Below are 8,831 nucleotides of genomic sequence, written 5' to 3' on the forward strand. Positions count from 1 at the left end.
TTCTCCGTATCAGAGCTGATGTATAATGTAGAGCAGATACTTTAGTTTCCAGCTGTCCACATTCAGTTCAACTAAGTTTCAGGAAGGAGATATTAACAGACAGCTTGGCTAAAAGAAGAGAGACTGACCTTATCTTTTTCTGCGATAGGATGCCAGGACCATTACAGAATCACAGAATCACAGAATCATATAGGTTGGAAAAGACCTTTAAGATCATCGAGTCCAACCATAAACCTAACACTGCCAAAAACCATCACTACACCATGTCTCTAAGTACCTCATCCAAACGTCCTTTAAATACCTCCAGGGATGGCGACTCAACCACTTCCCTGGGCAGTCTGTTCCAATGCTTGATAACCCTCTCGGTGAAGAAAAATTTCCTAATATCCAGTCTAAACCTCCCCTGGCGCAACTTGAGGCCATTTCCTCTTGTCCTATCACTTGTTACCTGGGAGAAGAGACCGACTCCCACCTCTCTACAACCTCCTTTCAGGTAGTTGTAGAGAGCGATGAGGTCTCCCCTCAGCCTCCTTTTCTCCAGGCTAAACAGTCCCAGCTCCCTCAGCCGCTCCTCATAAGACTTCTGCTCCAGACCCTTCACCAGCTTCGTTGCCCTTCTCTGTACGCGCTCCAGTACCTCAATATCCCTCTTGTAGTGGGGGGCCCAAAATTGAACACAGTATTCGAGGTGCGGCCTCACCAGTGCCGAGTACAGGGGGACAATCACTTCCCTAGTCCTGCTGGCCACGCTATTTTTGATACAGGCCAGGATGCCATTGGCCTTCTTGGCCGCCTGGGCACACTGCTGGCTCATATTCAGGCGGCTGTCAACCAACACCCCCAGGTCCTTCTCTGCCAGGCAGCTTTCCAGCCACTCTTCCCCAAGCCTGTAGCGTTGCATGGGGTTGCTGTGGCCCAAGTGCAGGACCTTGCACTTGGCCTTGTTAAACCTCATACAATTCACCCCAGCCCATCGATCCAGCCTGTCCAGGTCCCTCTGCAGAGCCTGCCTACCCTCCAGCAGATCAACACTCCCACACAACTTGGTGTCGTCTGCAAACTTACTGAGAGTGCACTCGATCCCTTCGTCCAGATCATTGATAAAGATGTTAAACAGAACTGGCCCCAACACCGAGCCCTGGGGAACACCGCTTGTGACCGGCCGCCAACCGGAGTAAACTCCATTCACCACCACTCTCTGGGCCCGGCCGTCCAGCCAGTTCTTTACCCAGCGAAGAGTACACCCGTCCAAGCCATGAGCAGCCAGTTTCTCCAGGAGAATGCCGTGGGAAACCGTGTCAAAGGCTTTACTGAAGTCTAGATAGACAACATCCACAGACTTCCCCTCATCCACTAGGCGGGTCACCTTATCATAGAAGGAGATCAGGTTGGTCAAGCAGGACCTGCCTTTCCTGAACCCATGCTGGCTGGGCCTGATCCCCTGGTTATTCTCTACATGCCGTGTGATAGCACTCAGGATGATCTGCTCCATCAGCTTCCCCGGCACCGAGGTCAGGCTGACAGGCCTGTAGTTCCCCGGGTCCTCCTTCCGGCCCTTCTTGAAGATGGGTGTCACATTCGCTAATCTCCAGTCAGCAGGGACTTCCCCAGTTAGCCAGGACTGCTGGTAAATGATGGAAAGGGGCTTGGTGAGCACATCTGCCAGCTCCTTCAACACTCTCGGGTGGATCTCATCAGGCCCCATAGACTTGTGAGTGTCTAAGTGGTGCAGCAGGTCACTCACCATTTCCCCCTGGATAATGGGGGCTCCAGTCTGGTCCCCATCCCTATCTTCCAACTCCAGGGGCTGGGTACCCATAGAACATTCGGCCCTGCTAATAAAGACTGAGGCAAAGAAGGCATTAAGTACCTCAGCCTTTTCCTCATCCTTGGTCACTGTGTTTCCTCCCACATCTACTAGGGGCTGGAGATTCTCCTTAGCTCTCCTTTTGCTGCTAATGTATTTGAAGAAGTGTTTTTTGTTGTCTTTTATAGCAGCAGCCAGACTGAGCTCTAGCTCAGCTTTGGCCCTTCTAGTTTTCTCCCTGCACAGCCTCGCTACACCCCTGTAGTCCTCCTGAGTTGCCCGCCCCTTCTTCCAGAGGTCATAGACTCTCCTCTTTCTCCTCAGTTCGAGCCAGAGCTCTCTAGTCAGCCAGGCCGGTCTTCTTCCCCGCCGGCTCGTCTTTCGGCACCTGGGGACAGCCCGCTCTTGTGCCTTTAGGACTTCCTCCTTAAAGAATGTCCAGCCTTCCTGGACCCCTTTGCCCATAAGAGCTGCCTCCCAGGGGACTCTGTCGACCAGTCTCCTAAACAGGCTGAAGTCCGCTCTCCGGAAGTCTAAGGTGGCAGTTTTGCCGACCCCCCTCGCCGCTTCTCCACGTATCAAAAACTCTATCATTTCATGATCGCTCTGCCCAAGACAGCCTCCAACCATCACATCACTCACCAGTCCTTCTCTGTTGGTGAACAAGAGGTCCAGCGGGGCACCTTCCCTCGTTGGCTCACTCACCAGCTGCGTCAGGAAGTTATCTGCCACACGCTCCAGGAACCTCCTGGACTGTTTCCTCTCTGCTGTATTGTATTTCCAGCAGACATCTGGCAGGTTGAAGTCCCCCACAAGAACAAGGGCTAGCGATCGTGAGGCTTCTCCCAGCTGCTTATAGAATAGTTCATCTGTCTCCTCATCCTGGCTGGGGGGTCTGTAACAGACTCCCACCACAATATCTGCCTTGTTGGCCTTCCCCCTGATTCTGACCCACAGACACTCCACCCTATCATCACCATCATTGAGCTCTAAACTATCCAGACTCTCCCTGACGTATAGGGCTACCCCACCACCTCTCCTGCCTCGCCTATCCCTCCTGAAGAGTTTATAGCCATCCATCGCCGCACTCCAGTTGTGCGAGTCATCCCACCATGTTTCTGTGATGGCCACCATATCATAGTTTTCCTGACGTACAATGGCTTCCAACTCCTCCTGCTTGTTGCCCATGCTGCGTGCATTGGTGTAGAGGCACTTCAGCTGGGGTGTCGTCCGTGCCTCCTTCATAGAAGAACACCCCTTGCGTGCTTTGAGGCATTTCACTGGTGTTTCCCTCTTGGCTCCCGTTGCCTCAGTATCCCCTGGCTCAACTCCGCTCGACTTCGGCTGTGCCCAAGCGTACCCCGTGCATCTCGAGGACTCAGGCCGACTGTCCTCGCTGTCAGCCGCTCCCTCCAACCATGGCACGTCGCCCCTCAGCTTCTCTCGGGCAAGCCTGATATTATCCCCCTCCCCCTTCGAGTCTAGTTTAAAGCTCTGTCAATGAGCCCTGCAAGTTCCTGTGCAAAGATTCTCTTTCCCCTTTGAGAAAGATGAATCCCATCGGATGCCAGCAAACCCGGTGCGGCGTAGGCCATTCCGTTGTCAAAAAAACCAAATCCGTGGCGATGACACCAGCCACGGAGCCATGCATTAATAGATTGGGCATCTCTGTTCCTTCTGGTGTCACTGCCCACCACTGGAAGGAGAGAAGAGAAAATAACCTGCGCTCCTGAGTTTCTTACTAGCCGTCCCAAGGCCCTCAAGTCTCTTTTGATCACCCTAGGACTTCGCGTTGCAGTATCATCGCCCCCCACATGGAAGAGCAGTAGGGGGTAAATTACACATTGGTCTTTCTTGCACTTGAGAATCCCAGCTACGTGGATTCACGACAGTGTCTTGTATCGAGCAGCAGGAGCAGAAAGCAGTCCAGAAGCAGAAACCATAGCTTGGCATTTAGGAGGACAGTGTCCCATGGCTGCAGCAGCAGTGGGAGTGGCAGAAATAGCCAGGCTGGCACTCAGCCCCTAGAAAATGGCAGCTGGGGCTTTGTGAACCCCAGGGTAAGTGGGAAAGGGTTATGGGACCTCTTGAATGGGTTAGACATAGTGTAGGATGTCAACTCACCATGAACTGTCTGTCTGTGAACAGGACATATGGTGAGGGCTGCCTTTCCTCCTTCCTGGTGGTCTTACTTTGCTTGGTCCTACCCTTCCTCAAGGCCCATATTTGTGCAGAAGCTGCTGACCTCCAGGAGAGTGTTTGCAGGACAGGAGGCATGAAACAGCAGCAGCGACCTGGCACATCACCTCCAAGCCCCTGGCCCTACTCTGGACTGTATGTGCAAGGCCAGCAGCATCTTGGGTGCTGTGTCCCTAACCCCACTGGCCCAGAGAAGCCCGGGCCCTGAAGAGGGGAGGGAGGAAGTTTGTCTCAGGGACCATCACCAGTATAACCTTGCACACGGGGGTTCCCTGGGGTGGTGGGCGCTGTGGTAGAGACCCTCTGTAAACAGGGGGAAGTATTCTGGGCAACCTGAGTTTTGTGGTAGGAGGAACAGGAAATTAAAGCTTTACTGGGACCCCAAGAGCTCTGGTATGGGACACATGCAATGGCACCTGCCTTCACCTCAGTCTCCTACAGACTCTGTGGCTACATGCTTTTTTGGAGTGTGGAAACATAGCAAACCCTATAATGAGCTGTTACAGAATGATCCGCATGAACTTTTATCTAAACCCTTTTAAGAGACAATTTGAAAATCATTTTTTCACAAAGGTCCTAGCACAGACTAATGTTTGAGAATACAGCATTCCTTTTAAATTTTTAATCTCAAGCATTTAAATTTTTAATTTCTCCCTATTTCACAGTAAAAACAACTAGGAAAGTCTGATAGATATTTACAGGTATTAGTAGGTTAGGTGTTTGGAAACACTTTTAAAAATCTCTATGTGCATATATAACCAAAATGATCACAAACACCAGAGCAGTAACAACATACCCTTGGTAGTGACGCACCGCTATCATCTCAAGAATAACAGTGGTAATACCGTTTCTGTGCAAGGCTTAGAGGTCACCCTTGAGTAAGCCTGAACCCAGACTACAGATCCAAATTTCTTAGTACTCACTGTTCGAACTCTCCTTTAAATTCAGAGTTGCGTCTGTGCCCTCTGACTCAAAATCTGCTCTAAACGTCTTTTGCAATGAATAACTCCATATTAAATTAACAGATCCTAATGCCAACTAATCTCTGGGTAATGAAGTATCTTGCTAGCAGGCTAACATTCTGCCCATGCAGAACACAGCTTTGCTATCCCACGTACCACCCTGTACCAGTCCTCTAGTAGTTCCTCCCCCCTCCCCCCCTCGATCTCTACCTTTTGGTACTAAAGTTCCTTTCTATATTTCAGTTTCTGAAGCTAGCTCTTGACTTCCCTAGCCCAGCACTTCCCAAGCATTAAGCAAGAAGGAAGCTAGCAGTACAACTGTCATTTCTGAAGATACTTTCTGCCAGTTATTTACTTCATCTGTGTACGTTTACACACTCGCTTCAATCAGCCAAATTAGTATGAGGCAGCCCAGAAGCACTCAGGGTAGTGCTGAAGTTGAACACAGCCATATGGAGAGATACCGATAGGTCCATGAGCAACAAGGGTGTTCTGTTAAATGCAGTCTTGAAGATAAACACACTTTGCCTTACACCATCCGTGGGTGGGTGCAAGACAGTAATGAGATGTCCTTTACTGGACATACTAACTTTTAATCTGCTACAAAAAGGTTCATTCTTTTATTCTATTTGATTGTCTAGTGGCCAGAGTTCTGACTAACATCTCTCTGATTTGGTGTCAATTCTAAGTTTATATGATTTCTAGAGGTAAAAATATGAAACTTAGCTTTCAGGATGAAGTCATATATTATCAACCACTGTCTCTGCTCTAGAAAAGCTTTCAAATGCATATCAACTTTCAACACAAATAATCTGGTAAAGCCAGTGTGACTGGTGACACTGTGGTCTTCCAAATGAGGCCATAGGATTTTGCATATATTCTTACCAAATAAGCTACAGAAAATTCCACAAACTGGCATTTATCGAGCAATACATCCAACTTATTGTATTACAACTCCTTTCTCCATATATTACAACTCCTTATTACAACTCCTTTCTCTGCTCATCCTATGTATTTAAAAACATAGCATTTTGCCAGCAGTATGGGTCTTCTTACTGACCGAGATGTTTTCTTTGAGACTTGGTAGAAAAGTTAAGATGGTTAATTGTACAGAAAATAGGCTGTTGTTTCTCAGATGCTGAGAGAGGGCAAAATAAAATAACAGTCTCATGGAACATGGAGCTAGTTCTACAGCATGTGGCTTTTGAATTTTATGCAGCTCCACACAAGAGGAAAATGGCACCATTTTTACTGTCTTAAACTTTCATACTCTAAATACTAGTCTCATTCTTCTGCTTACCTGTGGGCATCCTGTATCTCTAGGTATGCTAGCTTAGAGCAAAGCCAAGAGAAAGGGTTCTCAACGACATGAAACTACAATTCAGGAAGCGTTTCAAATAATTTTCTCCAGTGGAGAAAAAATAATGCAATACTATGAGTTGTCCAAATTAAGCTAAGAGTAATGGAATGGAAATTACAAGTTGAACTTATAAATATTTAAATACTATGGGCAAAATTTGCACTTCAGTATCTGGGATGATCACTCGAGCATATTTCAGAAGTTTGGGAAATAAATGGAGACCAACTGCAACACAAGTGGCAGGAGCAAGTTTCCTCACAAAACCCAAACTGGCTTCAGCTCTAGAAATATCACTAGTAAGAGCATTATTTATCTCAGTGTTCTGACCTTTGTTCTGATCAACCAGTAAGTTACCTGTGTGTGAACTACACTGTGACCATTTTATATGTCATAACTACCAGTTTAAGAGCACCATCCAACCAAGGCTGGATTTAAACCAGCAGTATTGAGGTACATCAGACCTCATTGCCAACCGCATATGGCAGCAAATAGTCTTCCACAAAATAGTTAATTTTTCCTGCAAGTTTCAGCATCTCTCACGCTGCTCATAAACAGGGCTCCCCATAGCCCTGGGCCATATCACACACACTATACACTGCCATCACTGCGTTCCCTTTGTACACACAGCTAGCAAACAGAAGCCAGGTTAATAAAGGGTTTGCTGGTTCACTCATTTTGGCTGGAGGAAGAGGGTTGTTGACGACAGCGCATCACTCGGCGTGAACTCTGAAGATTCACCTTATGTGACCAGGCTGCCTGTCTACGCATCATTTACAGTCACATTTGACACTGCAGTAGAAGTCTCAGAAACAGACTTCCTGCACATGCTATAGAAATCAGGAACCAGGTAAAGTGGATTGCCTCACATTAGTGCCCCTCCTGTGCAAAAATAATGGTAAGCAGAGTCCTTTATCAATTGCAGAGCAGCAGGTCAATCAACAGGTGTAGCACTCTAACATATACGCCACTTCTTTGTCTGGACAAATCGCATGACATACTGGATGTGTTCAGGGACCACAAAGTATTCATGCAACACAAGAGCTGGAAGAAGCCGGCAGGGAGGAGAATTATCATGGTAGGGAGTTGAGGACAGACCCATAACAAACATCGTATATCCTTAGTTGTATCATTCAAGGAAGCTAGTTACGTCTCATGAAGTTGTCCACAAATGAGGTTAAATACATTGAGAAGCACATGTAAGGCACTCAAAAACATCCTTTTACATTCAGTGTGTGCATAAGTATGCTCTCATAGTTATTCCAAGTGCACTATAAAACCTGGAACACTACACAAGTGTTTTTCAAGTGAGAATCAAGCCCATTCCTTTAACAAGAAAAAACCCCACTGAAGCTCTTTATTCTCTTTGAATTATCAATTGCTATCAACTTTCACACACATAGTACGATAGGAGATGGCATCAGATACTTGTCTTTCCTCAACTGAGGAAAATGTTGAGAAACTGGGCAGAAGTTGCATCCAGCATACAAAAAAAAATTTGTGAATTTGCCAGTGCAGGGAAAAGGATACAGGTAAAAACCAAGATTCCCATGAAGAACTGAACAGAGAAAATCTCCAAAGCAAATTAAGCACCAGATAGTTCAGGAAAACAAAACCATTCATCAGTTGTGGACAGAGAAGTTAGAACTAAACTGGTGAGATGTTTCATTACTTCAGGAACCTCTTCTGTCTTTAATTTCATCCCACAAAGTATGTTAAGCATGATATGTCAAAGTTTTTTTGGATCCCTCGGCTCATGGAAAAATAAGCGTTTCCATATGCATTTCAAGTGGTAAGCAAAGACTATCTATGAGGTGACTAAACTGCAGTTCTGTCTTGTGGAACTAAAATGTTATTTCAAATAAATTACAACTAAAAACTGCCCTCAAATGAGGGAAAGCTGTAATTATTATTTTTTTTTCAAAACCTGAGTAAAATAATCTTATTGCTTCCACAGAAGTACAGCTTTACTGGCTAGATTAAGATAACTCAATGTAGAATCACCCTCCACCTGAACAGAATATATTTGCTTTGAAATAATGACCAATAATGACTGATTACAGCTATTAAGATACATTAAAAATCTCAAGGGAATTCCATACAAGGTAATTCCAAACAAGGTAGGATTTCATACCCTCAAAATGAGGTATTTGTAGGACACTGATTAAATGCTAATTTGCAATGTGATTTAAAAAAAAAAATTTTTTTTTAAGCACAAGAGCATGCAAGCGTTGCTGTTTCAAAGGAAAGGCAGAAGGGCTCAATTTGATGTGTATTCATTTAATCTATTTGAAAGCTGGTCACAGCACTAGCTGATCAAACAGTCCCTGGCATTTACCTCCACCTGTCGAAGTAGTAAGCTGTTCCATAGGAGAGAGCAGTTGAGGAGGTTCAGATTCTTTACATGGGAATAAGAGAATCCAAGAAAGATGCTGTGTATGAAACTGCAGGATGAAACACCACACTCCAAATGGAAGAGATTAAAGGCAACCGGCACACGTGTGTA

The sequence above is a fragment of the Mycteria americana genome, chromosome 5, assembly GCF_035582795.1.
Source record: "Mycteria americana isolate JAX WOST 10 ecotype Jacksonville Zoo and Gardens chromosome 5, USCA_MyAme_1.0, whole genome shotgun sequence".
NCBI lineage: Eukaryota > Metazoa > Chordata > Aves > Ciconiiformes > Ciconiidae > Mycteria > Mycteria americana.